General features: G+C 32.0%; 1 protein-coding gene across 1 annotated transcript in view; it reads left to right on the forward strand.

Moving 5' to 3' along the window:
* Positions 1-21,415, forward strand: part of LOC142320795 (photoreceptor-specific nuclear receptor-like) — a 229,045-nt gene that overhangs the window by 76,502 nt on the left and 131,128 nt on the right. The window lies entirely within an intron of this gene.

The raw sequence follows: 21,415 nt of genomic DNA on the forward strand, positions 1-21,415 counted from the left end.
GAAAGGAAGCTGCAAAAAAGTTTTTTTTTGACGCACTATCAACGCGCTCGTCGCCTGAAATTCCAATATAGCTGGGGATCCAGCAGAAGATAACATTTGTGTTAGGATAAGTAATTTCAGCAATAATAGATTGTATCTCACGACAATAGGATTTTCATATTATTTTTTCTGAACGAAGTCCGCTTTTTAAAATGAATAATTGGATGAAATGAAATAAATTGTATGACAGTTAAAATCGTATGCTGAAAATTTATGTATTAACAACATTTACATTTTATTTTATACAAACACCGATCAGTTAATTTGGATTTTTGTGCTCTTTAGAAACCAGCACAAAGTAGAAGAATAAAAATAATTTTTTTTTTTAGATTTTAATTTGAAATCTATGTATCTATTTTAAGAGAACTTTTTTCATTGAAGACCTCTTATAAGTTTACTAATGGACAATGAAGAGCCATCTCTTTAATATACTGGTTTACTAGGTATTTCTCCCACCACCTTTTTTTTTATTCTATTTCGACATTAAAGTCTCTAATCCATTCTTTACAATCTTTCTCTTTAGTTTTTAGGATCTCGGTGAAAAAGCCTCCAACAGACCACTTTTCGTATTTGCAGACAACTTATATAAATGTTTTATTCCTTTTCATATAACAGCAGTGCACTAGGGAATTCTGATAAATCAGTAAGTCTACTTTGTTATTCAACTTGTTTTTTTTTTGTAATGAACTTTTACCTGAGATTTCTGATCTCAGTCAATCAGAAATCAACAAAATAACGATAAATTTTTTTGTGACTCCATATCTCGATTCAAATTAAATACGTTTTCTCTCATCGAGTAAATTAATCGCGTTATGTATCTTAAAAACGGTAATATATTATGGAATGAAGAAAAATCCAAATAAATATCGTGTATAAAAAAATTTCACCATTGATTGTTACACTCAAGAGCTTCGCACTGTCGTCAGTAATCTGGTGATTTTTCTTAACATATAGAATTCTATTAGTTCTGTTTGCATTAATCGTTGACAATAAAAAGAGCCTAAAAAAAGAGTACATCGGAGCTATAATTTGTTATAATATCCCTTGGGTAATTCTTACAGTGTTGATTTAAAAGCTAGAGTCAAAAAAGAAAAAACAACAGTTTTAATTAAAAGCGTGGCCGTAGATTGAATCTTCTGTGTTTTGCGGTCTGCTAAATGTGAATTTGTTGTTAGAGTTTATTTAGTCGATAGATGGGTGGAATATATTGAAGAGTTATACGGAGGAAATGAATTAGAAAATGGTTTTATAGAGGAAGAAGAGGAAGTTGAGGAGGATGAAATGGGAGAAACAATACTGAGATCTGAATTTAAGAGAGCATTAAAAGATTTAAATGGCAGAAAGGCTCCTGGAATAGACGGAATACCTGTAGAATTACTGCGCAGTGCAGGGGAGGAAGAGATTGATAGATTATACAAACTGGTGTGTAATATTTATGAAAAAGGGGAATTTCCGTCAGATTTCAAAAAAAGTGTTATAGTAATGATACCAAAGAAATCAGGGGCAGATAAGTGTGAAGAATACACAACAATTAGTTTAACTAGTCATGCATCAAAAATCTTAACTAGAATTCTATACATAAGAATTGAGAGGAGAGTGGAGGAAGTGTTAGGAGAAGACCAATTTGGTTTCAGGAAAAGTATAGGGACAAGGGAAGCAATTTTAGGCCTCAGATTAATAGTAGAAGGAAGATTAAAGAAAAACAAACCGACATACTTGGCGTTTATAGACCTAGAAAAGGCATTCGATAACGTAGACTGGAATAAAATGTTCAGCATTTTAAAAAAATTAGGGTTCAAATACAGAGATAGAAGAAGAATTGCTAACATGTACAGGAACCAAACAGCAACAGTAGCAATTGAAGAACATAAGAAAGAAGCCCTAATAAGAAAGGGAGTCCGACAAGGATGTTCTCTATCTCCGTTACTTTTTAATCTTTACATGGAACTAGCAGTTAATGATGTTAAAGAACAATTTAGATTCGGAGTAACAGTACAAGGTGAAAAGATAAAGATGCTACGATTTGCTGATGATATAGTAATTCTAGCCGAGAGTAAAAAGGATTTAGAAGAAACAATGAACGGCATAGATGAAGTCCTACGCAAGAACTATCGCATGAAAATAAACAACAACAAAACAAAAGTAATGAAATGTAGTAGAAATAACAAAGATGGACCGCTGAATGTGAAAATAGGAGGAGAAAAGATTATGGAGGTAGAAGAATTTTGTTATTTGGGAAGTAGAATTACTAAAGATGGACGAAGCAGGAGCGATATAAAATGCCGAATAGCACAAGCTAAACGAGCCTTCAGTAAGAAATATAATTTGTTGACATCAAAAATGAATTTAAATGTCAGGAAAAGATTTTTGAAAGTGTATGTTTGGAGTGTCGCTTTATATGGAAGTGAAACTTGGACGATCGGAGTATCTGAGAAGAAAAGGTTAGAAGCTTTTGAAATGTGGTGCTATAGGAGAATGTTAAAAATCAGATGGGTGGATAAAGTGACAAATGAAGAGGTGTTGCTGCAAATAGATGAAGAAAGAAGCATTTGGAAAAATATAGTTAAAAGAAGAGACAGACTTATAGGCCACATACTAAGGCATCCTGGAATAGTCGCTTTAATTTTGGAAGGACAGGTAGAAGGGAAAAATTGTGTAGGCAGGCCACGTTTGGAATATGTAAAACAAATTGTTAGGGATGTAGGATGTAGAGGGTATACTGAAATGAAACGACTAGCACTAGATAGGGAATCTTGGAGAGCTGCATCAAACCAGTCAAATGACTGAAGACAAAAAAAAAAAAAGTTTATTTATGATCCTTCGAGTGACAATAACATACGTTGGTAGCGTAATCGGTTTGAAACGACTGGATATCTATGTAATGGGACGACCGAAAGTGAACAAAATGTTGAACGTATCAGAGAGTATTTCCCGCGTAATCGTAAAAAATTTGTTAGTAAAGTCGGCCGCGAATTAACATTCACGGTGATAAAGGTTTGGAATGTTTTAAGGCAACGTTTGCATACACGTCCGTACTGATTACAGCTTTTACAAGATTTGAACTACACCGATTATTCTACGCGTAGTAGATTGTAACTGCTTCGATCGTAATTTCTTGATCGTATCGTATTTAATAACGACTCGACATTTAATTTCAGTGAAAAACCGTACGTAATTTCCGTATCCGGGAACCAGAGACTCCTATTATCTCTTACGATGCGAAAAGGACTCCCCAAAATTAAATGTTATCTATGCGAGATCCCGACGGCAAGTTTACGAGTCGTTATTTTTCGCTGAAGTAAGCGTAACAGGAATTTCTTATTGGTCGTTTACGGTTCTTTTATCGACTACAAGATGGGCCAGAGAATTTTATTTGGCAAGAAGATGATGCGCGCCTCTTCGCCGGCATATCTCTGTACGGGATCGATCGAATGACGTTTTCCCTGATCACCGGATGGTCGGCACGGACTCAATAACATAGCTTTTTGCTGTGACCTCTAAGGTTACCCGATCAGACCCCGTGTGTTTTTTTTTCTTTTAGGGTTGTATAAGAAGGGTTTCTTTTAGGGTTTTGTGTATGCGCCTCGGCTACTTACTGATCTACCCGATTTGAGACGCAGGATTGAAGTAGTATCGCTTTCATTACTCCAGACATGGCGATTAAAATACATGATGAATTCTCTCATCGTTTGCATTTGTGTCAAGGGGAAAAAAAGATTGAATACTTGAGGGGGAAAAATTTAAAGAGTTAATTTTAATTTTATTTGCGATTCGTTGCAGTATATCAAAGTTAGCTTTAAAACTCCAATTTTTTTTTTTTTTTTTTTTTTTTGTATATCGTGTATATTTTCATCGATCGATGCAAACAGAAACAATCGAATTCTAAAAGTAAAGAAAAATGGTAACGGGCGATGGTACAATAAAAGCCAACATGAAAAATAAAAAATAAAATACGTATATCGATTGAGTATCTATAACTTTACCGAGATGGATGTAAACCGGCAATCTGAAGATCTAAACCTAACCAAACTAGAGCTTTTGACCCGGCGAAATGGTGGCATTTTTACTTTTTATTGGAAAGGTTCTAGGTTCGAATCCCGGTCTGTTTCATATTTATCATATTCAAAAAAATTCATTTACGCTGTATTTGAGATTAGCACTGTTCTTTAGCTTTCAGAATAAATAAATGATTACACGATAATGATAAATACGTAAATATATATAGCAATAATTTTGAAATATAAACCTAAAAATTTAACATTACTCTACATTAATCAAGTTGCAATACGAGTAGGCAAGTAGTGGTTGATTCAAAATGAATACAAACTCAATGTATATGTAATTAAATATAATTTTTTTTGTAGATGGTTTATTAATCAACACTCATAACTATATAATATAGTGTTTAATAGTGTTATATACTATATAATAGTGTTTAATATAGTGTATATGAGTGTTTAATAAACACTCATAACTATATAATATAAATATCGAAATAATTATAGATTACCGACATAGAAAATTGTTCTCGTATCACTGAATTCGTTTAAAATAATTACCTTGTTTCTTACCGTTTGTATTAAATCAAATATTCAGCTGTAATCGAGTTAATTCAGTATACAATCCAATTAAAAATAAAACTTTAAGTTTAGTAAAGTAGGCTAAAAAAAAAAAATTAATAGTAATAAAATAATATACTTGCATTATTAAAAAAGGAAAAAACGTGTTAAATATTCAGATAAAAAAATTCAAGAACATGATACCCCCAAAATTAAAATATTTTTTTTTATCTGGACGTTGTGATTGAAAAGGGCGGATTATGTAAAGAAGGCGTAAAACGCAGGTTAACTAAAAAAAAAATAGTGCCTTCAAGAAGAAAATATTATTTTAAATCATTAACGTATGTAAATTAGGAATTATAACCATTTTAAAAAGAATATTCCTGTTACGAAAGCGAAGCTTGAATATTTATTAAAAAAAAAAAAAAAAAAAAAATACATAGGGCAGATGGTTTTGACTTGTGTAGTTACAGATTAAAGAATATTAAAAATTAGTTGAATTATAAAGAAGTTTTACAAAGAAGCAAAGAAAGTAGTACTAGAAAGAAGCAGAAAAATACCTTCTTGTAAATTCTTACAATAGTAATAAAAAATATTTTAATGCATTTAATACAATTAATTTATTAAAAGAAGGAAGTGTAGTCGATAAAAATTATAAACGGTTAGAAAAAATAAAGCAAATAATCAAAAGATCGGGTTATTTCAATCAGAAATAAGATGAGAAATACGTTATCTTCGATGAAAAAAGTCTTGAAAAATGATATCGTTAAATGTTTTAACTTTAATTTAATCTTATACATTAGCTATTGAAGTTTATTTAAATGCGTTCGACTACTTCGTCCGATGAAGTCACGACAATTCGTTGATTTCAGTCTATAATAGTACACGATAGTATATCGATTATGATGTGGTGCGTTCTAATCCGAGCTAGAGAACGGAAAATAGCTATCTGTCGGTGTTTATAAGATTCGCGGGGGTTATATCGCGCTGCCGAGTTTGCCGTAAAAGAGGGAGAAGGGCGGTCGGCGTGAAGTGAGCGGCGAGATTGTTGATATCGATTCATCGGAAACGTTAAGAGTGCTTTAATGTTTATAGCGGCCGCGGGAGGACGTACGAAGGGAGGGTCGCGGGACCCCTAGAAGCGGAGCCGAAATCCGCCGCACTTTACACAGATGCGAATTTAATTCCCTTTGATGGCATTTTATTTATCCCGGGACTTCTTGCTCGATGCCGGGGAGAAATTAAGCCCCGGCGCGGCGGAGGAAGGGAGACCAATGGGGGTCAGGACCTCACCCGTCCGACCAATGGGATTAACGGAACCGAGCGACCAATAGCGGCGCGGCACAGTGCCGCTGCGATCGCACGGTGGAGCGTCAGAGAGGAGCAGACCCCGGCACCGGCCGTCGCTCAGTGTAACTACAGTCGATGACGTAACCGTACAGTATACGCTACGGAGTTCAGGTCGCACCAAAGAAATTGTGTCGCGCCGAACGAGCGCCACCGTACTTGTCCCGCATTTCTTATACCGACCGATGTACGTCGAGTCGGCCGATACGACAAACATCGACCGGCGTAATATTCGAGCGCTAAACCGTTTTACATTGATACTTTATTTTACTATTTATAAATTTCGCAAAATTATTATATGCAATAATTAAAATAATGAAGTATAACTTGTTATATTTTTGCACCCGTACTAAAACTTGTAAAAAATACATACATTAAAACACAATAACAAACTTAAAAGTAAATTAATATTAAATTAAAACATAAATTACGGTAAACCAAATAAAATTATTGCTATAATAATCATATTTAATAGTCGTTTAATAATTATATTTTGAGTTTATTATATAAATAAAAAAAAAATTAAAATATCCATTAACGATTTAATTCCAATTGTAACCAATTGAATAAAAAAATTAACTTATATATTTATTTTTCATATGATTAAAAATAGATCCATAATTATTATTTAGTACTCTTTTTGCAAGCTTTTCGTAAGTGTAAAGGATTAAACAAATAAAAAAAAAGTTAAATGTATCAAGATAAAACTGTAAAATATTTTATCTAAATTCAAGTTCCAAATGATGAAAAAAATTTCTTAAAAAAAAAATATGTATAAGTAGTTTCAAATTCATAAGGGACTTTTTTTTACTAAAATTGATCTTTTGTTAAATTAATCAACATTAAGTTACATAAAACAAACATATAATTGATTAAATGTTAATGTAATTAAACTTAGCTTATATTCCTATATAGTTTAATTAATTAAATTTCTAGATTCGCAATCACAGTACAAATAAACCAGTAGTACGCACAAACTACCGAATTATTCATTTTAATATCTCAGATTAATCCATAAGCACTTGGAAACCAGAAAAAAGTACAAAACAAATACACATTTAATATAGTTTATAATAAATTCAAATTATTATTGAATAAAATCAATGTTACTGAAACTTATTCCATTTTCTCACTTTAAATTGATAAAAACCAATCTCTTTATCTTACTTTTGTGCATATTTACCTTTCGCCTCACCCTTTTAAATATTAAAAGGAAATTTTCTTCCTTTTGTTATCGGATTTCCAAGGATCACGCATCCGTAGTTTTGTCTTCTTTCTTTTCCAAAATTCTTTCGTTCTTTCCCTTAACTTTTCTCTCCTTTTTTCCGTCCATTCACAATATTTCTTTTTCTGAAAAATTTAGATTCATTCACTAGTATTTTAAAATGTTTGTCTATCAACACTTATCTCTTTGGAATTATTTAATAATTTTAAATTTTTTCGATTTAAATATATGGACAATAAAATTTGAGTTTTCTTTTTTTCATTGTACGATCGATATTTTTCTATTTATTTATTTTTTTTTAAATTTCTTCTGATTCTCTTAATTTATAAATATTATCTTCGAGTTTCGGATTTTTTTTAAATTTTATTCTTAAACTTTTACTAGATTTTTTTCGGAGATAAGCCTTTTGCAGTATATATTATTTCCGGTAAATCTACAGTTTTATGGCGTCTTAATTTCGCGTTATTGTATAAAAAATCTTTTATTGTAAATGTTTCTTGTAAGATGATAAGCCAGTTCCAGTTTTTGTGTTCTGGATTTTATTTCTATTCTTTTCTAAAAAATTCGGGATAATTACTTTACTTAAATATTTATATTTTTGACTCTTTTGATTGATTCTTCTTCTGAAATTTCTATTGTTTAGATTCTACTTTTATTATTTGAAATACGTTTTTTTCATATGAAATTTGTAGCCCAATTTTGCTTCTTTTTTTTTGTCTTCAGTCATTTGACTGGTTTTATGTAGCTCTCCAATATTTTTTTTTTATCTAGTGCTAGTCATTTCATTTCGGTATACCCCCTACATCCTACATCCCTAACAATTTGTTTTACATATTCCAAACGTTGCCTACCTTCACAATTTTTTCCTTCTATCTGTTCCTCCAATATTAAAGCGAATATTCCAGGATGCCTTAATATGTGGCCTATAAGTCCGTCTTTTCTTTTAGCTATATTTTCCCAAATGCTTCTTTCTTTTCTTTTTCTTTCTCTATTTGCCGCAACACCTCTTAATTTGTCAATTTATCCATCCATATGCTTTTTAACATTCGCCTATAGCACTGCATTTCAAAAGCTTCTAATCTTTTCTTCTTAGGTACTCCAACTGTCCAAGTTTCACTTCTATATAAAGCGACGCTCTAAACATATACTTTCAAAAATCTTTTCCTGACATTTAAATTAATTTTTGACGTTAAACAAATTATATTTCTGACTGAAGGCTCGTTTCGCCTGCGCTATTCGGCATTTTATATCGCTCCCGCTTCGTTCATCTTTAGTAATTCTACTTCCCAAATAACAAAATTCTTCTACCTCCATTATCTTTTCTCCTCCTATTTTCACATTCAGTGGTCCATCTTTGTAATTTCTACTACATTTCATTACTTTCGTTTTGTTCTTGTTTATTTTCATGCGGTAGTTCTTGCGTAGGACTTCATCCATGCCATTCACTGTTTCTTCTAAATCCTTTTTACTCTCGGCTAGAATTACTATACCGTCAGCAAATCGCAGCATCTTTATCTTTTCACCTTGTACTGTTACTCCGAATCTAAATTGTTCTTTAACATCATTAACTGCTAGTTCTATGTAAAAATTAAATAGTAACGGGGAAGGAAAAATCCATGTCGGACTCCCTTCCTAATCCGGCTTCTTTCTTATGCTCTTCAATTATTACTGTTGCTTAATTCTTGTAAATGTTAGCAATTGATCTTCTATCTCTGTACTTGAACCCAATTTTTTTTAAATGCTGAAGATTTTATTTCACCCTAGATTTTGCTTTATGTTCTCAAATGTCTTGCCAAAATTACTAGATTGTCAACAAATGTTAAAAATTAGAAAATGAATATAATTAAATTACAAACAAAAAAATAAAAAATAAACGTTTTTATGAATATTACTAACCGATCGGGGCTCGCTGTGCTCGCCCGACCAGGGGACGCAGGCGAACCTCAAGGTCGACACAAGGGTTCCCCAGGACCGCAGAATCGCTTTGCTCGCCATTATCGACTATCCAGCACCCCTGAAGCGTTTTTTAACCTCCTGGTTGTGAGAATAATACTGATAAATAGAGACCGGATTATATGCCACATAAAAAGCTTGAAATATGCTTAAAATATGCATGAAAAGTGTCAAAATATGCAACTTATAATAATACTAAAATAGTAAATTTTAGTTTTTTTTTCAAAATCAGCATACAATTAGTAATTGAATAACACATCGATAAAGTCGATAATTAACAATTATTTATATTTGTAAACATAAACAGAGGTACTGTTCCGCGGCTGCTAAGTGCGCTCTAAGATCCGTGACGCTAATAGATTTGGTCAGCTGCAACGTAAGATTTCATTTATTAACAAGGTGCCCTACAGAAAAATATTGTAAATGTAGCAAAAATATGCATCATCATCTTTAGATTTTAAGGAAAATTTGCAATAACCGGTGAGAACGGGCTTAATATGCAAATATGCAGATGCATATAATCCGGTCTCTACTGATAAATAACAATTAAAGTATTCAGGCTTTATAGAAACCACTAAATTACAAAATATAGAATAGCAGTAACTACAGTACAAACACCTTTGACAAGGAAACTTATTTCTATTCGTGGATACCGGTGTTCATTGGTGGTTGGGTCTCAATTAACCACATACCTCAGGAATAGTCGACCTGAGACTGTACAAGACTATACTTCATTTACATTCATTCATATCATCCTCATTTATTCTCTGAAGAAATACCTGGTTCCGCAGGTTAAACAAAAATAAAGAACTTATTTCTGTTGCTGTGGAGAGAAAAGTTAATTTAACTTTTTCTATTAATTATTTCTTTTTTAATGAATATTTTTAATTGAAAATTTCACCCTCCCCTCCCAAGGGGGCAGGGCTTCGATCTACTGCTTAAAAACTTCCCTGGGAGGATAACATGAATGTGTTTTGCAAAGGTGAAAAGGATCGGTCTGTTCCATGTGATAAGGAAACAAACAGACAAATTCCGGCTTTATATACAAGATTAAAGTGTAATTTCTTATATTTTTTTCCTTTTTTATTACTTATATTTGTTTGATAGTAATACAGATATTTCCTAAAGCATTTTACTAAATGTGTAGATTCATTTACCGGAAATTTCATGAACAGCGGTCAAATATTTCTTGACACAGCCGTGAATTTAATGCACACACATTCATATGCAGCCTACATAAGACGGCTAAAAATGTATTTAGGGCTTGTTGGATAATGCTACAAATTACGGACTTGATCGGTAACCATAGCAATGAAATACTAAAATATTATTGTTGATGCTATTACATTCGATTAAAACAAGTTTCAAACATAGTGTTCTGCGTGATATTTAATAAAATTAAACCAATTACTCCTGGCCTCCGTGGCGCGAGAGGTAGCGTCCTGGTCTTTCATCCAGAGGTCCCGGGTTTGAATCCCGGTCAGGCATGGCATTTTCACACACGCTACAAATCATGCATCTCATTCTCTGAAGCAATACTTAAGGGTGGTTCTGGAGATTTAAAAAAAAAGAATAGCTATTTCTAAAATGTAGTTTTTTACATGAGTCTGTGTTACCAGTATAATATATCTTCTCGAGACAAATAGACAACCAATAATTTTCGTGCGCAGTATCGTTCAATAATAACCAGCCATTTCTAATTTATTACATTATATTTACTATTATTATTATTAAAAGTAATATATATTTATTACATTAAATGTAATTTCATTACCCCCCCTTTTGAGTGATGCTTTCTCTGAAGATAATGATGTTTATTATACAGCTTATCTCTATACGAACTAGTTAGGTTATCTCTTCATGGGATGAATATCAATTGCATTCCAATGCTCTTGGCATGCTGATATGCGATAGTATATATTTGGCGCGGTGAAAAAAGTAACACGAAATTCATAATTTCTCAATTTCCTTACATTGGAATTCTTGTTATTCTTGAGAATTACAATGCCGTTTCCGGGAATTATTTATCTTTGTTAGCTGGCTTGTTACTGTTGTGTTATGGCATCTGCCATAGAAGATATTTCATCCATTCTATTTTTAAATATATATTACCGCAATCGTTTAAACAACGATGTTACTACATATTAAATTTTAATTTATTAATTGTGCGGGAAAAAATTATTTTGTCATATTTGGTGAACGATTAATGAACATCGCTTATTTGTTATTCACTCATTCGATTAAACTAAATAAAGATGTCTTCTTCTCTCTCCCTCACTCCTCCCGCACACTCTCCTCCTCACTCGTACTCTAGTGTGTGTGTGTGTGTGTTCGCTTCCATTTTACGTGACTAATAAAATTTGTATTTCTTATAAAACTGTTGATAGTCTGTTGCAAATAGTAATGATTAAGACAACCAAACTGCTTCTAGTAAGTGCAACTGTTTTACTCTTTAATAAGATTATTAACACATAGTAAACAGTATTACAAGTGCTCCCTCGTTACTTAAACGGTTAATTTTCTCATGTAATTTGTATGTACAAAGCAGTAGTATTTATCTTATGTGTACAACAATCAATATACCACTTTTCTTTTTTAAATCAATTAGATTTTATTTTAGAAAGAACAATATTTCATAAAAAGTACGCTTACATTAAAATTTGTTACATTAATAAGCCTATTAATAATTAACAAAGTATAATTAAATTACACTTGAAATTTAATAATTTCAAGTATCTATTTATTATCATCTTTACCGCATAGGGGAAGACACACGGCTTGTAACGATCCCGGTCTCCATATCCCCTCCCGTTGACAGCCCTGATGGGTTTTACCGGAAGTTATCTTCTAGACCTTAATACCTGATTACACATTTCAGTCATCAATAAGGCCTTTATCAGAATAGCACTGATGAAAATGCCTCGAAAGACATTTCCATCGGTGTTAAACCACTATCAAAAAATATTTTTCAAACTCGCCTAAACCAGATCAAAAAACTAATAACCAATAAAAATGTACAAATTGAGCTATAAAAAAACATTAATCTCATACCCTCAAGAATTGTTCGCAACATCGCAATTTTGATCTACCATACCAAAGCAACCAAAATTACTATAAATCAACCCACGAACATACCAAACAACAACCGGGCACGATTGCCGAATGCGCTATTCTGGCAGAAAAGCACCCAAACGGGTCCTTAACCACCCCGGCTCCTATTCTACTATAAACCCATTGGAGTCCTTTCGAGCGCAAAAAACTTTAAAAAATCTTTCAACGATACCCCATTTTCGAGTTGGCCTGCAGATCCAGACTCGAACCGATACTCTCAAGCTCCTTGACCACCTCTGCACGCCTAAACTCATATTTTGAGCAGACGTACAGCACGACATGCATCATCCGATATTAAGCATCGAGAACACTGACCCGAGTCGGTCAAGCCAAATCGTGCAAGCCTGTCCCGAAATGCTTTATATCCCAAAAGGAACTGAGACATGCCGGTTCAGGGAGATCCACGAGGCTACTCCCAACGCCTTTATGTCTGGAAAGAGACCGTGCGTATCCCACCTATCCTGTCAAATACCAAAACCTTTCTTCTCTACTTCTCGAATACGCTCCGTATTCCGTTCCCTCGATTTCTTCGCAGCGTAACGTGATGAGGTTCCGACATGCGTCAGTCGGTTTAACAACCGCGATAACTAGAACTGTCTCCCGTGAAATAGTCCTATAGCCCCCTCCCCCCTTCCGACACCGTTACAGTAAATAACAAGAGGCTCTGAGTCCTCAACAGAATATCGCGGAGCTTTTATACCTCATTTTGTTTGCCCAAATAGGTGTTGCGTAGCAGCTCGCCTCGCATACCCCTTTTTACAAAATTTTTATTGTTTTAAAAAAAACTAAAAAAATTAGGTATTCTTTAAAAATTAAAGAACTAACTGAGAAGGAACGTAAGTTTGTTAATGAAATTACATATTCCTGTTTTAGAATTATACAGAACGTAAAAGTATTGAACTGAAATATTAATCGTTCAGTAAGATCCCCATTTAATATTGTAAATGGGTTTATAATTAACATCACTTAAAATCTCCCCTTTAATTTTTACTTCCTTGTACAAAGTAAAGGAAGTATTGTGATCGCGAAAAATTTCGGTTTTCAGTTTTCAATGGAAATATCCATTTGACCATCCTTGAATCCATTTTGACTAGATTCGGCTTCACGTCTGTACGTATGTATCTCGATTAACTGAAGTGTCCAAAAACGTCCAAAATCCAAAAAAAAAGAAGGTAATTTTGGACTTTAACTGCAGTAATAAGCCCTCATTGAGAGCTTTTCAACGATATATAATAAGTGATACTTATTTTCATTGGTTCCAGAGTTATAGCCAAATGAAATTTTGCACAACCCATGAGGGTTAGGTAGTTTTTATACTTTCTTTATTCTATTATTTTATCTTTAATGTTTTGTCAACTTTGTCTGTGATGTTAGTTTTGGGTTTTATTTTGCCTTCTTGGCTTGTTTTCGTAAATTTTTATTATATGATTAATATTACATTTGCACCTTGTATAGCTTATTATTTCGGAGTTATATTACCCTTTTAATAATATCTACCGGGCGATGAAAACTCCCAAGCGTTTTTCGCCCACAAACAAAAAAAAAAAAAAAAAAAAAAATGAAATTTTAATTAATGAAATATTTGGATCTTACAAGAGAAAAGCCATATAGGTTCGAATCGGAGTTCAAACCTTTTTTTTTAACTTTTTTTTAAATTTAATTATATTGATTTATTAATAATTACGAACTTTTGATTGTAAAGAAAAATTTACGATAAATAATAATTCAGTAATAACAATAAAAAAAAATATCGTAACTTATTAATGAAGTATAATTTGTTGTACTTTTCATTTAAAAAAATGTGTATATATAATTTAATAGGCGTACAAGGAAGTCATGTGGTGTCCAAATCAGATTTTTTTTCCTTAAAATTATAGTCTTTTTATAATAAAGTATAAAAAAAAATTAAAAGTTAAAAAACAGAATATTTTGGTATTGGTTAGAGTAAAATCTGAGATAAAAATAAAAATAATATTCCTGTGGTATTTAAATAGAAATAAAATAAACATTTTTTGGATCAATTACCTTTTGCCTGGCTTTCCTTCGGTTCCTCGTCACTAAGTCTTAGTAAACATAAGAAAATTCGTTCAGCTGATGGCATGATGTGAAAGTATTCTGAAGTCTTTCATAATATTCCCTTTTGATACACACATTCACTCTCTCTCTCTCTCTCTCTGTGTGTGTGTGTGTGTGTGTGTATGTGTGTGTGGATGTTTGGGGGTGTGTATGTATGTGAGTTCTCGTGCGAGCTCGCGCTTGTGTGTATAGTATTATAAAAGAAATTCAAACTAATACTCAGAATTGACATTATACTTACTAATGATGAGACTGAAATTAATAACTTTTATGACTTTATATTTTCTAAATCTGACAGACTATCGTCAGAATCCAAGTAGGCTTGAATTATTTTTTTTTTACGCTACAGCGTATTTTATTTAAATAAATTATTTAATTATGCTAATATTTCTTTCCCATCTAGATAGCGCTATAGCACAACTATAGCAGTACAAGGGAAAGCTTAGTAATCTGTCCAATTTGGGAATATGCGATTTTCACCGGATCATAACGTTTTGACACCTAAGGAATCTAAAAAACCAGATGGAAATTTTCTGGATATTAATGTTCGTGTTCGATCTTGGCCTCATACTCGGCTTCTATTTCCAGAACTGTTGGATCTATTTTGACCAAACTTGGTGAGATTACCTCTATGTAAGGGGCATTTTTTTTTTTTTTGTCTTCAGTCATTTGACTGGTTTGATGCAGCTCTCCAAGATTCCCTATCTAGTGCTAGTCGTTTCATTTCAGTATACCCTCTACATCCTACATCCCCAACAATTTGTTTTACATACTCCAAACGTGGCCTGCCTACACAATTTTTCCCTTCTACCTGTCCTTCCAATATTAAAGCGACTATTCCAGGATGCCTTAGTATGTGGACTATAAGTCTGTCTCTTCTTTTAACTATATTTTTCCAAATGCTTCTTTCTTCATCTATTTGCCGCAATACCTCTTCATTTGTCACTTTATCCACCCATCTGATTTTTAACATTCTCCTATAGCACCACATTTCAAAAGCTTCTAATCTTTTCTTCTCAGATACTCCGATCGTCCAAGTTTCACTTCCATATATACTTACTAAACACTCCAAACATATACTTTCAAAAATCTTTTCCTGACATTTAAATTAATTTTTGATGTAAACAAAATATATTTCTTACTGAAGGCTCGTTTAGCTTGTGCTATTCGGCATTTTATATCGCTCCTGCTTCGTCCATCTTTAGTAATTTTACTTCCCAAATAACAAAATTCTTCTACCTCCATAATCTTTTCTCCTCCTATTTTCACATTCAGCGGTCCATCTTTGTTATTTCTACTACATTTCATTACTTTTGTTTTGTTCTTGTTTATTTTCACCTTGTACTGTTACTCCGAATCTAAATTGTTCTTTAACATCATTAACTGCTAGTTCCATGTAAAGATTAAAAAGTAACGGAGATAGGGAACATCCTTGTCGGACTCCCTTTCTTATTAGGGCTTCTTTCTTATGTTCTTCAATTGTTATTGTTGCTGTTTGGATCCTGTACATGTTAGCAATTGTTCTTCTATCTCTGTATTTGAACCCTAATTTTTTTTAAATGCTGAACATTTTATTCCAGTCTACGTTATTGAAAGCCTTTTCTAGGTCTATAAACGCCAAGTATGTTGGTTTGTTTTTCTTTAATCTTCCTTCTACTATTAATCTGAGGCCTAAGAGGCATTGGTGCCATTAAATTTTTAACTTAAAAGGTCAAGGGGGTCAGCCTGTAGAGCAAGATCCCCCTCAAGATCTTGAGATTTCACTTAATTAAGGTCATATTTTTCTTAGGGACATTTGTTAACGATTAAAAATAAAAATATTTGCAAAAAAAAATTTGGAAAATTGCAACCTCCCAAAAAAAAAAAGCTGTTGTATTCGTCTGTTATGTTGTGAAGTCACAGGTGAGCGGTAGAATTAAATAAATGAACACTATTTAAAGTGTAAAAATAAAATATAAAAAATGTAAAAACTCGGTCTGGCTGGGTCACGTCTAGAACTCGATCGTCCGGTTGATTCGGTGCGTTAAGTCTCGCGGCTACTCCAGTCTGCTGACCAAACAAGGGAAATTTGTTCCATGTAACTTGCGAAATTACATTATTTTAGTTAGTTCTGACCGTCGTCCCTAGTACCGCCACTACCGCTCGAATTTAATGATTGAATTTAATAAATGAAAAAGAATTATATTTAGATAAAATGATAAATAATTTTAATTAAATTGTGCGTGTAAGCCATGAATCTGAAACAACTCACAGTTGTAGGATTTTTTACTTCGTTGTACGAAGTAAAGGAAATGTGATCGCGAAAAATTTCGGTTTTCAGATTTCAACGAAAATATCCATTTTGACTATCCCTGAATCCATTTTGACTAGTTTAGGCGTAACGTCTGTACGTACGTATGTGTCTCGCATAATTCAAAAACTATTAGCCGTAGAAAGTTGAAATTTTGTATTTAGGACTGTTGCAACATCTAGTTGTGCACCTTCCCTTTTGATTGCAAAGGATTTGACCAAAAAAAAGGCAAAAATACAAAAAATTGGGATTTTAGACTTTTTCTTACCTGAAGTAATAAGCTCTCATTGAGAGCTTCTCAACGATATATCATAAGTGATACTTATTTTTATTGGTTCTAGAGTTATAGCCAAATAAAATTTTAATTAACGAAATATTTGGATCTTACAAGGGGAAGGCAAATCGGTTCGAATCAGACTTCATCCTTTTTTTAAGTTTTTTTTTTAGATTTAAATATATTAATTTATTAATAATTATTAACCTCTGATTGTTAAAAAAGTTTTACAATAATTAATAATTCAATAATAACACTGAAAAAAATGTGAAGAATAATCAGAAGTTATTAGTGAAATAAAATTTTATGTACTTTTAAAAATGTATATATGTAATTTAATAGGCGTACAAGAAAGACATGTGGTGTCCACATCAGATTTTTTATGAGGAATATTTTTACAACTGTTTTTTTTTCTGATTTACAATTACCCTTTACAATTCTTTTGAGTTACTTTTTTCTGTTATTGTATAAAAATAAATTATTTGGAACACTTGTGTGGTTTTTCTTTTTATCATTTCTGCAAGATGATAACTGTTTTAAATAAAATTTAATATTTAATTCTTTGTTTTCGTTCAAGTGATAATCATATTATTGTTTTTATACTTATGGAAAAATTTTAGAATATCGAATTAGCAAAAAAATCCAACTAAGGTAGACCTCTACTGTATTATGAAATGATAAAGTAACCGTATATGTTTCCGATTAAACATTAAATGCATAATAAAAAAAAACTAAAAAAAAAAAAAAACATTTTATATAAAAACTGAGTCGTTTTCTTTTATTTTTATTTAATACCACATTTTATCGTCGGTACCCTCCAAAATTCGTAAAGCTGTTCTTAGTCAGTTGCAATGGCGGCTCATAGCTAAAATTAGTTGGGGTGTTTTTTCAGAAAATTCTTTTCTGGGCCTTTTCAAGGCTGTGATTAAAATTTTCTGTAAAATAGAAGAACCGAAAAAAAAATATTAACTAGAAGAGCTGGACGCAGGATAATAATTTAACTCTACACTTTATCACATTCAAAAATATAGTACACGGTTTTTAAGCACATTGCGCTTAAAAACCGTATTCGGTTTAACCGAATAAATAATAAAATGTCAATACAGATAATATATTTTAGTATTATTAGATAATAACTTATTAAAAAACTTTCGTTTAAAAACAATATAGTCCAGTGGTGCTTAATATAAATTTACACAGAAACAAATACATAATTATATTTAAACAAAAGTAATGAATAGTAGTAGAAATTACAAAGATGGACCACTGAATGTGAAAATAGGAGGAGAAAAGATTATGGATGTAGAATAATTTTGTTATTTGGGAAGTAGAATTACTAAATATGGACAAAGCAGGAGCGATATAAAATGCCGAATAGCACAAGCTAAACGGGCCTTCAGTAAGAAATATAATTTGTTTACATCAAAAATTAATTTAAATGACAGGAAAAGATTTTTGAAAGTATATGTTTGGAGCGTTGTTTTATATGGAAGTGAAGCTTGTACAATCGGAGTATCTGAGAAGAAAAGATTATAAGCTTTTGAAATGCGGTGCTATAGGAGAATGTTAAAAATCAGACGGGTGGATAAAGTGACAAATGAAGAGGTATTACGGCAAATAGATGAAGAAAGAAGCATTTGGAAAAATATAGTTAAAAGAAGAGACAGACTTATAGGCCACATACTAAGGCATTCTGGAATAGTCGCTTTAATATTGGAAGGGCAAGTAGAAGGGAAAAATTGTGTAGGCAGGCCACGTTTGGAATATGTAAAACAAATTGTTAGGGATGTAGGATGAAATAGAGGGTATACGGAAATGAAACGACTAGCACTAGATAGGGAATCTTGGAGAGCTGCATCAAACCAGTCAAATGACTGAAGACAAAAAAAAAAATTTTACTATTTACTTTCTCTTTCGCCCTTCCAGTGTGTTTTTGAACAAATTTGGCAATCAAAGAGCCCTTGTTTTCCGCCAACTTCTGATCACTACTGAAAAAACAACTAAACCGCTTCCATATTCCTTCCACCGAGTAAACTAGAAAAGGGAACGAACAAGGAACGTTCCGTACACCCCCGTAATAAAAAAAAGAACTACCTTCCACCAGCACGATAGGGTCGGCACTGAGGGAGCGACAGTGCTCTCTGTCCCTCCCAACCTCGCGTGCAACTTCCTATGTGCGCATGCGCTCAACAGCCAAACACCACGCCGTTGTGGAACTATGGAACTGTGAAGCGCATATTTCCGTACATTGATTTTTATGTATTTTACATAAACTAGGGGAAGGCTATTGACATTAAGCTTAAAGATTATATATTGTACAAGTATAAAGAATGAATTAAAGAAAAAAGGACTCGTTACATTAAATGTTATCGATAATATCAAGTGGAAATAGGGAGGACTGCAATTTCATAGTGCTTATACGCGAGCCTCCACTGGTCAGTTTATTAATTCGATGGACTCACCCGATTCTGCACCGTACTAACAATTCCTCATTCTCTAATAAAAATATCTATTTCATTTATTCCTCTTTGTTGTGTTTCTTTACAGATTTTACCTTCTACTCGGCTTTCTACTATGAAACAATACTTGGATACCGTATAAATACATTATTCAGTTTTATACCTCACACTACCCTATTTTATCTTAGATTCTCTTTATTTGACATTTTATTCGTTATAAAATGTTTTGCTTTCCTTTGTTGAACCGATTTCAAAATAATTGTATTACTCCAAGTAATTATATTTATAAGAAATGTTTTCTAATAAAATTAATAACATTAATCCTTCTAGGAAAAAATAGGATATAGTTTTAATCTTTAAAAAAATACATTTTTGAATCGAAATATTTAGCATAATAAAATCTTTAATTAACGTTATTTAAATTAAATTTTTTAAATTTAATTTAATCAAATATCATTTGATCCTGTTAGGTGATCGATTAGTAATGTCGATGATCAACTGACATTGTAAATCTTCAGTCGTAATACAAAACCCGTATTTCTAATAAGATTTAAATTATAATTTGATTAATTTTAATTAAACTTAAAAATTAAACTTTATTGTTACGGGTTTACTTTAATCATTGATCATTGGAATATTACTTTTAATGCCAATATTACAGAGGACTAAATTGAATTAAATAAATAAATAAATTGAATTTGTTAAATACAAAATTTTTGTTATAATATCCGGAGTTACGTATGAAATTTATGTATAGAATAAAATTGTATTCTCTGCCTTTCTTTTTAGATCGCCTGCCCTAATAAAACATCTCCCTAATTAACGCAATTTCTTGTTTTTACCGCAATAAAATGTGTAATAAAATAATAAACAATAAGGATTTAATTTATAATCAGAAAACGAAAACGAAAGAAATATTTTTTTTTTACTTCATTTTATATTTCGTATGATTTTGCCATTAGGGCAGGTCCTGTCAAGGCTGCTGCCTTTTACCTTGTTCTATCTTTACTAACCTCTTTGATTCCGCTATTTTCCTTTTCCATAATCCCATCCATCGTTTGAAATCTCTTCCTTCCTCGTCTTTCCTTCCATTTCCAAGCCTTCTACCGTATCCACAGATTAACACCTTCTTACACACTCTCCTAGCATTTTCCTGTTCTCTCCGATTCTTCTTAATACTTCTTCATTTGTTACGGTCTTGCGATCTAACATTTATCGATCTGCACCACACTCACATTTCTTTTATTTATGAATGATCTATATGTTGTAGTTTTAGGCATTTGACGATGGGTATAAATTCTTCGCAAAAAAATTTATATTGAACGTGATAACTTATTTTGGAATAATTTTCATTTCATTCGTATTCTTAAATCATTAATATAACTCGCTTTCTTCCCTTAAAACCCCTCATATTTCAGTTTTTATTAATATTTTTCGTCTACGAGTTTTTATGTGATTGTATAAAGTAAAAATTCTGATCGATATAAAAATGCGTACAGTTAAATATAATATATTTAATATAAACAGTCTTTTTATGCTAAGTGGTACTTGCTTGGACAAAGCACCATTTAAGATTTTAGAAATGTTTTTTCTATTGTTTAATAAACTACAGAAAAAAAAACATTGTTTCTATATTTTGAGTGATTCAAATCAAGGTTCAAATTTCCGTAAATCATTTTTATATTCCAGTTAATATCACATAAAGATTAACAATCCGTTTTGAATGAAACTCGCTTGTTAATTTATTCTTGACTCTGATTCTAATTTAGTTTATATATGTATATGTCAGGGAACATCTTCCCTTCTTGATCAGAAACGGATAGTCTGTAAAATAATTATTTCCTTCCTCTACTGCACGTAATTTTCAAGGTTTGTTTTTGATTCTATATTTACCATTCTATATATTCGATAATTTTTTTTTTCTTTAATTATGTATCTGTGTTATACTTGTAAGTAAATTAATTTAAACTAATCGATATATACCGTGTGTCTCACGAAGACGTATACGCATCTGATTTAATATAACTCGCCCACCCCTCCACCGATTCTATTAAAAATTTACAGATCTTTTAACGAAGGTTC

This window comes from Lycorma delicatula, chromosome 3 (genome assembly GCF_047948215.1).
Source record: "Lycorma delicatula isolate Av1 chromosome 3, ASM4794821v1, whole genome shotgun sequence".
Taxonomy (NCBI): Eukaryota; Metazoa; Arthropoda; class Insecta; order Hemiptera; family Fulgoridae; genus Lycorma; species Lycorma delicatula.